The following is a 9,702-nucleotide window of genomic DNA, read 5'->3' on the forward strand; positions in this document are numbered from 1 at the left end:
ATACACACACACACACAAAGAAAAACAAGTAGATAGAATAGAAAAAATAGAAAACTAATGTTTTTTTTCTTTTTTCTTTTTTCTTTTATAAAAAAAAAAGAAGATAAATATAGATAAAGTAGAATTAAAGTAGAATAGAAAGTGCTAGAGTTTGAGGGTCAAATAAAGGTGGAACAGATTTTAGTTTTATGTTTTTAGTCGTTTCTTGACGACGGTTAAGGACTCAGCTGCTCGGATTGATTTGGGCAGGTCATTCCACCAGGAGGGAACAGTTAATAAAAAAGTCAGTGAAAGTGATTTTGTGCCTCTTTGAGATGGCACAATAATACGCCGTTCACTTGCAGAACGCAAGCTTCTAGAGGGCACATAACTCTGAAGTAATAAATTTAGGTAAATGCATTTCCAATAGTGAAAATGTCAAACAATGGGTCATGCCTGCCCCTAGGAGGTGACACTCAATGTAAAATAAAACAGCTTTTATTAGATTACTGATATGACTGGACAGATTTTTGGTTTGGGGACATAATTTTTGTTAAATCAATATTCATTCCTTCATGTATAAAACTTCTAATTACTGCAAAAAAAAAAGTGAGTGAGTGCACCTTTACGTTGTTTGAGAGTGGCACAATGTACTGTATAGGATTGCAACAATGAATAGGAATCACACCTAGTTCAGTCTGGATGTTGTCAGGAACTCCTGTTATTGTCTTTCTTCTTTGCACCCTCTTGGGTCTTCGTATTATGGTATCAGTGTTTGCTGCAGAGCGACGGAAACTGGCCTGACGGTCAAAGTTCTCACCTAAAGATGTAACAACAGAGAAAACCAGTGTTTATTAATGGCATGCCTCATGCTGAGACACTACATTGCAGTTAGGGATGCACGCAATATCATCAAATAAAATGCAAGATACAAATAATACAGACAGATTTCTTTGAATTCATCAGTTTTATATATATATATATATATATATATATATATACACATGTGTGTGTGTGCCAGCATTGGCTCATTTTCCCTATTTTTACATTTAGATTACCTTTGCCGTCATCTTATGCAGATCTCAAATGAATATCCATTTGACTTATTATAATGTGAAAAGGATTATTGGCCCGAGTTTTAATATTGGCGCATCCCTAAGTGTAGATGAAAAGAACTGAAATAATTATAGGAACCCACTTAAATTATTATTATCCCACTGTCCAAAATAACTGTTTACTGAAAAGATATGTGATTAACAACAGAATAGTTAAGGCCACTGCTCTAAAAACTTCAAGATTATTACAAGTGATATTTCATGATTTAAAAACGGATGTACCTGTAATGTTGATGGGAATGATATCAGTGGCCACCGACTGGGCCTGTAGTTTCATCTTCTCCTCAGGAGTGGGCAAAGGCAAACAGCTGGTCCAACTTCTCTGGATGTCCATGTCATGTTCCAGCAGAGGGGTCTGAGGCGGCATTGAGTACACAAGCTTCTCCTCTTCATTAGACGACTCTGAAGCCTGAACACAACACAAACAGACTGATTTAATGATGTCAGGCTTCGGTGAATGATAGCCTAGCCAATGCCCAGTGATAGGTATTGTCTGATATTTGGTCATTTCTATTGTTAATTCAGTTAAGTGCTTTCCAAAAAGAGCAAAGTAAAAAAGACTCTTGAAGTGCATTTCCCTCCAGTAACGTTGTGTGACTGAAATATTTCTCTGAGCAATAAGCCCTGGGGAGCCCTGAATGGAGGAGAGCTACTCTCTAAATTATTCATGCTAATTTGAGATCAGTGTTACAGTCAGTGTATTCAACCATAATGTGTCTCGATACTCTTATTTATTTATTTTTATTTTTTGGCAAAGAGACAACTTTGATTCTTTTGTCCTGCTTTGCATAACCAGTTCTCATAAATTTGCAAGACTGCTTGAGGGAAATACACAATCTAATTATGTATTAATGTCTAATTTGTGTAATCTACCATACTCAATGTCTCTAAGTCTTTGAGGTGAAAACACGCTCACGGCGGGTGACTTGCACTAGTAGGTTGTTTATGAAGATGCTATGAGGACTTGTTAGGATCTGAAGCCACCTTTCACAAAGCACAGCGCTACCACTGACTAGCAACTGCAGTGAGAGCGGTACCTTTCTTTTCCAAGATCTCAAATGACAGCAGAGAGAGAGGCAAGACTGATAGGCAGTCTAGGACTTTAAACCGCTTGGTGAGAGGAAAGAAAAATTGAACATAAAAGAACAAAACAACATCAAGTGAAGTGAGACATTACCTTCATTTAAGATTACAGAATGTGGAATAAACATTTTCTAGTTCTACATATTGATTGTAGTGCTGGACTACACTGATAGCATGCAAACAGCCACTAGGGGGCAGTGCAAAACAAGTGACCCAAATCATGTCTTCATGTTGAGTATTTAGGAAAAAACTGGGCCTTTGTCTGTTTCGTGCACATATGAGCATACATTAGCTCTCATTTTAATACAATATAACAGTTAATCAATTATTTGACTACATAACCAAAAGGATCACCAAGATTTTGGTGATAAAATGGTGAAATTGATTATAAATGGCATGACATATTGCATAGCCAAACAAAATAAAGTTGTTTTTCTAGCAGCAGCATGCATGTTAATGTAAAGGGAAGGACTGTGATTAAATTTGTGTTTAAGGTTAGGTTTACCTTCTTTTTCTTCTCTATCTTCTCCTCATCCAGGTGCACATTTTCACAAAGGCTGGTTGCAGAGAAGGCAGGGCTTTGGGAGTAGTACTGGGAACTGCGGAATCCATCTTTCCTGAGCTTGTCACACTCTGGAGAGGTAAACATAACCATTCAATCATTAACAATTTGTAGTGTTAATGAGTTTGTAAAGACTATTAAACAGATCACAGGCCCATAGCAAGAATTTAAACATCAATTCATGCTACATTGTTGTGCACAGGCAGCTCAAACAAACATTTTATTAATCAAAGAGGCTATAAAATAAAATATTTATTTCCTTCAGACAAAAATCGCCCTGTGGAGAACTAAATGAAGCAATAAAAGTAAAAAATATTTCTTAGAAAAAACAGCTGCAGTGCACATCTGTAAGTGGAAGGACTACAGAATTTAAATAAATGAAACACATAACTGTTTTTGAGAACAAATGAGAATGAAAAAGATAAGTTTTAGCCAGCACAGAATGCATCCAGATAAGCAAACTGCAAAGAAGAGATTTCACATAAAGGCTGATGACTCAGATAGATAGATAGATAGATAGATTTTTGTCACTAAGAGCTCCAGCCAAATAAAAGAGTAGTGTCTGTTTTTACTGTAGGACTTAGAGTTCAACCTGAATATGTCAGAACTGACTGTTGGGTTATGGATGGCCTGCAGAGTAGGGGTCTCCACCTCCAACTAATGCCACTGACATATCCATCTATTTCAGCTGATCACCTCCTCTGGCACCTTCATAATGAGTGCCTGCTGAGAAACACTATTAGCTATTCTCTCTCTCCCTTTCTTGCTCTCTCTCTTCTGTCTTTACGCAGAGCTCAATGTAATCACTAATCTTCCTGCAGTAGCACATGATAAGACACGGCGCCTTATCCAGCGTAGCTTGCAGTTTGCACAAAATGCACAATATCTCAGCTGGTTACTGTCTTATAATCTATAAAATGTAAGCAAAGCAAATCTTCAGTCCTACATTCGCTTTCTGTATTTTCATTTAAGAAGTCCTAGTGAGAGAAACGGATTACTTCAGGATATAAACTGATTGTTATTTTTTTTCAAACAAATCCAATTTCAGGTACTACATACTGTAAATAAATATGAATTCAATGTAAAACTCTCTGTTAAAAGAATGAGAGTAGAAGAAATTAATAAATGCATAGAGGATGGTAATAATCTTATATGTATACTGTGCACTGACCAGGTGATTAGACAGTTCAGTAACACAAACCTGCAATGTCAGCAAGCCTGCAAACAACATATAATGCAAGTAGGAACAGCTTGGCCTGCATTCTTAATGTATATTAATATGTCTCACACATATGCTGGACAGAGGCAAGAGATTCATTTAGATTACATGAATTATAAAGCACATCACTTGACCCAGAAATAAGATGTGTTTCTCATGCTGCGTATTATGAGAAGCACATTATTATAGTATATAGGAGTGTTGGTATGTTTTAGGAGACGTATAATATTACTCCACAACGTGCTAATCAGTAAAAACTCTACTGGAGTCAATAATTATAATTAGCTGTGCATTTTGAGCTGTGATTAGTGAGTAGAGGCTAATACAGTTTAATATGTTAGTAGCTCAAAGAGTGAAGGATAGACAAAGAGTGAAAGAGAGAGAGTATAATCCTTAAGAGGACTTAACTTCAAAACTTTCACTTTACCTCTCACTTCTCATCTTACTGCAGGCAACATGGACAAAAACACAGTTTAGTGCCCATAACAATTATTTCATGTTTCTAAAAGCAGCTTCGTCTAACATCTGAGAAGGGGTTAAAGGAATAGATCAGGCAAAAATGTTAATTCTGTAATAATTTATTCAACTTTAAGTCAATACAAACTGGTATGACTTTCTTCTGTCATATGAACATCTAACAAAACATCTAATTTTGTTTTGAGCTTCATTGTAAGGAAGAATGTTTTACAGGTTTGGAATGACATGAGGGTGAAGGTATCAATGGATGACAGTACCTGATTGTTGCAAAGGGACCAATTGGTTATCAAAACCTATATTTTCAATAAAAATTGACTTGTACAGCTGCAGTGCCTGCAGTCGACTCTTAATTGCCGCATTGTGATTCATAGAGTGAGGGGGAAAACATTCAGAAACTGTGATGTGGGTGGTTGATGAATGCAAATTAAATTAAACAATTTATATATTTAATTCACAATTATAACAAACAGACAGACAACAGCCATGACCCTGCCAAAGCTCACTGGGAAAAAGGGGAAAACAGACATTTGGTGTGCCACCTGCTGCCCCCGCTGGAGCCAAGACAGCTCACAAACATGCACCAGTACATTAGCATTCCAGAGCACCTCAGAGGACTAGTTATTTAGGCAATAGCAAGGTCAAATGAGAGAATTTAAGAAGAGTCATGAAAGTAAAATGTATCTGGTTTCCAGATACAAAGGGAAGTGATGTTGTTCACTGGAATAGGACAATATACCCAAGTGCAGCAGAAGGTCAAATGACGAGGACATCTGCCATTAGGCTCTAGTGAAGCTGCTTCAGGAAGGTATTTAAAAATCCCTGTGGAGAGTGTATTGATGCAAGGTAACATGAACCAAAAAACAGGCAAAGACACAAAACTTAGAAGATTCAGAAACATAGAGATTGTAAAGTCAACGAAAAACATTATTCACAATCCATTTTACTTCCATTATGTGAAATATACTTAAGTGGAACTAATGGACATAGACATTAAGTGCTAATGGGTATACTTAATGGAATAATTTGGTTATTGGCTCATATTTTAAACCACAATGTCAAACATCTCTCCAAAATCATGGAGAGGACATGCATTTCTTTACAGTATATTGGAGACAATTTGTGGTCTGTGCTCCTGTGCAAAAACTTTTTGGAGTTTTGCAGTGAGATTGCATTTGAAAGTGGACCCGCCGACCCTTTAGCCCATACTTGGATGCTGAGGGCCATGTTCACCTTTGAAAACATCAATGTATCCCTACTAATGCTTCCTTTGCATTGTATTGTTACTATTGTGAAAACCTTTATTAAGTTAACATTTAATGGCAATAAGATTTTGAAGATTTTTGAAATCCTGTATTAGAGTAGTCTAAAATACTGGTTTTCATTGTGATGCATATTTTGGTATGTTTATTATTAACACACTTGATTCAGATCATCAGCTCATTACAACTCAGTTAATGCGAATTACACAATACATGATTTTAGGCCCGATTATTTACCTGCCAACATGTTTTTCTGGAGATCACCGACAAACGCCCAAAATCTGAGGCAAATGTGCTCCTTCACGCGAGTGAAGATCACATAGTGTGAATTATCAGCGTTGCCTATGCCTGAGACATATTTAGCAGGCTAAATATCTGGACCTGTCTGCAATTCAGAGTCTTGCATTGTGTTTTGGCTGGAAATTACATCTGCAACAACCTACAGTACAGCCAAAGGGAGAGCAAGATACAGGGTAATTCTGCTCATGTGTGATCTTACGTCATTTAATGTACTGTACAGTTTTACTTCTCGCGCATATGTTTTGTAAATGAGACATAGTTGTTGGGGGTTCCTCCTAGTGAAATACTGTGCAATGTATGACCCCAAGTCGTTGATATGTCATGTAATGTGCAAACAGCAAATTTATGATACCCAAAACAGTCGTGATCTGACAACACTGAAAACCGGGGAGTGTATAAGGAAAGTAGTTTCGGAAGTCATTTCAGAGGCAGATAACATTTTGACGAAAGATTATACTACTTTAGAAAAACCTGCGCTATGCAACTAGTAAGTCAACAGGTGCAGATTATTATATGTAGTGATCACTACAAGTGTCAGTAGTCCATATTGACCTCTGAAGTCTAGATTTGAAGCAGGGTTATAACATTTGTATCAGGCAGTATACTGTCAAAATGCTCTGCTTCATTACAGGGTAAAACGGTTGTGCAAGAGAACTTTCTGCACTGTGGTAATGTTATCTTCATTATAATGGTCAATGGTCTGTAACAGAGAAATCACATTCTTCTGCAGGGCATTTTGTACTTGCAGATTATACATGAAGCAATTATGCTGAATCTTATCTTCTAATGAATCACTGTTTTACTGTTGAGATTATATTTTGCATTTAGAAAAGAAAAAAAAGGGGAAAAAATGACAGTAGTTTTTGTCTCTGACCTCTGAGGACTGTTTTCAGGTTTACTTTGGCCTGATGGTGAAGGTCCTCAACACAGGCTGGTCTGGATCCTGGCAGGAAGACATTCTCCTGTTGGTGCCAGGGGGCTGTGTAGTGCACCGACCACTTGCTCTCCTCATCTAGACTGGACACCGCTACAAGAAACAAGGACAGATTAAAATTCAATATGTTTAAAGGAAGAAGGTCAGGGGTTTGTGTAATAGCGCACTGCAACAACTTAGACTGCTGAAAATGGTATATATGAAAAGATATACAGCATTTTTTCTCCTAAATAACAGATGGGAGACATTAAATTAAAGTGTACTAAACATTTTTGTTGCTTCAGCTTTGACCAGAATGAGCTTCCACTGATGGTCCAGGTTGGCTTATGTTAGTTAGTGTTGGTTTAACTGGTAGACTATGGGCAGCAAGGTCTTTGTGGTGAAGCTATACACCAGAAATGCACATCTTTTCAATGGAAAATCAGGCAGTATACTGTCAAAATGCTCTGCTTCATTACAGGGTAAAACGGTTGTGCAAGAGAACTTTCTGCACTGTGGTAATGTTATCTTCATTATAAAGGTCAATGGTCTGTAACAGAGAAATCACATATTCTTCTGCAGGGCATTTTGTACTTGCAGATTATACATGAAGCAATTATGCTGAATCTTGTCTTCTAATGAATCACTGTTTTACTGTTGAGATTATATTTTGCATTTAGAAAAGAAAAAAAAGGGGAAAAAATGACAGTAGTTTTTGTCTCTGACCTCTGAGGACTGTTTTCAGGTTTACTTTGGCCTGATGGTGAAGGTCCTCAACACAGGCTGGTCTGGATCCTGGCAGGAAGACATTCTCCTGTTGGTGCCAGGGGGCTGTGTAGTGCACCGACCACTTGCTCTCCTCATCTAGACTGGACACCGCTACAAGAAACAAGGACAGATTAAAATTCAATATGTTTAAAGGAAGAAGGTCAGGGGTTTGTGTAATAGCGCACTGCAACAACTTAGACTGCTGAAAATGGTATATATGAAAAGATATACAGCATTTTTTCTCCTAAATAACAGATGGGAGACATTAAATTAAAGTGTACTAAACATTTTTGTTGCTTCAGCTTTGACCAGAATGAGCTTCCACTGATGGTCCAGGTTGGCTTATGTTAGTTAGTGTTGGTTTAACTGGTAGACTATGGGCAGCAAGGTCTTTGTGGTGAAGCTATACACCAGAAATGCACATCTTTTCAATGGAAATACCTGAATAAAATTGTCTTTTAGAACTATTTAGGGGTGCAAATACAGCTACCTGGCTGATATTAGTGATATTTTTTACCGTCATTTAACACTCAAAGATAATCTTTAAAAATACTAATACATTAGTTGGTCTCAAAATTAAAATTCAACCTTTAGATTTTCAATTATAATGATGCCTACTTGTAGCATTCATTCTTATTTATTTATATACTTTACATAAAATAGTACACCATAACAACAAATTAATTATTGGCTTATCAGTATGAGCCAGAATTTTAAAGTTAGTTTGAATTCTAATCAACTCAATCCAGATGTCAGCAGGAGGAGATATAATTCAGACAGAAAGAAAAACTCCGCCTTTGGCTGCAGCCGCTGGGCATATAAGATTTGGGAGCTGCAGTCATGTGCAGTCTCTTAGGCTCCCTCAGAGAGAACACATGAAAAACTGCATGAGGGGCCGGGCCAATCAAACACTTCTGCACCACTGCGTCTAAAGACACTGGAGACATGCTTGTCTCTGGCTGGTGCCTTGACAACCCAGATTAAACGATCAATTATGCCAAGGCTCTCTGGGTAAGATTAACCAGGTCAGTTTTATCAATGCATTTTTCCATACAAAAAGTATGTCAGTGATTATAGATTATTCACAATAATAGTTTCCTCAAGTGCAAGAGGTCATGTGAGAGTACTAAATCATGAGCTGAAAATACATGAAGGCAGAATTCACTAGTCCACCAAAACGTCAATGATTCTGTTGGAATATACCCTAAGGCTAATTCAAATATGTAAACAAGTACAGTATAAGTGTAATCTAAACTTAAATGTACCTTTATAACATGCATCAGATATATTTTTTAGGGCTTTCAAATTAAATTTTTTATCTAATTAATTCCAGGGTGCTGCGATTAATTAATCTAATTACGCGATATCACACCAGCAGCAAGAGCAATATCACACGAGTGCTGTTTTTGTCACGAAGAACACGAGTGCAAATGTAATTTTATACAACAGTTCAGTAAATAAGAAATTAATATTGTGCTATATTTTAAACACAATATTGTGTGTTTATGTACAATTTTGCCAATGAAAATATTACCTAAAAAGCCACAGCAGAACTGTTGTGCGCGTCTCCGAGCAACACAGCGGTGAATGAATTCAAAGGCCATCCATAAAGAGAGCCATTTACTTCATTCCTGAATGAATCAGCCATTTGAACGAATCGACTCATAAAGACATTTACCGCCACCTGCTGGTAGTTTTAGTTTCTTAGAGTATCATTTAATTTATTTTAAAAAAACATTGAAGGGATAGTTCACCAAAAATAAATGAATAAATAAATTCAGTCATAATTTACTCACCCTCATGTTGTTTCAAACCAGAACGACTTACTTTCTTTTGCACAGCATAAAGGAAGGTATTTTGATTACTGTTTGTAACTAAGCTGTTTTGGTCACTAGTGACTTTCATTGCATGAACAAAAAATACTGAGATGTTTCTCAAATTATCTTCTTTTATGTTCCATACTTCGCAGCACCCTGTAATTAGTTCGATAAAAAATGTAATCGACTGACAGCCCTAATATATATATA

The 9,702-nt window shown here is 36.8% G+C and overlaps 1 pseudogene; it reads right to left on the reverse strand.

Annotated features, from left to right (window-relative positions):
• LOC107719471 (NHS-like protein 1) overlaps window positions 1-9,702 on the reverse strand; it is a 28,833-nt pseudogene that overhangs the window by 8,257 nt on the left and 10,874 nt on the right.

The sequence above is a fragment of the Sinocyclocheilus rhinocerous genome, unplaced genomic scaffold (genome assembly GCF_001515625.1).
Source record: "Sinocyclocheilus rhinocerous isolate Xijiao unplaced genomic scaffold, SAMN03320098_v1.1 scaffold1234, whole genome shotgun sequence".
Lineage (NCBI taxonomy): Eukaryota > Metazoa > Chordata > Actinopteri > Cypriniformes > Cyprinidae > Sinocyclocheilus > Sinocyclocheilus rhinocerous.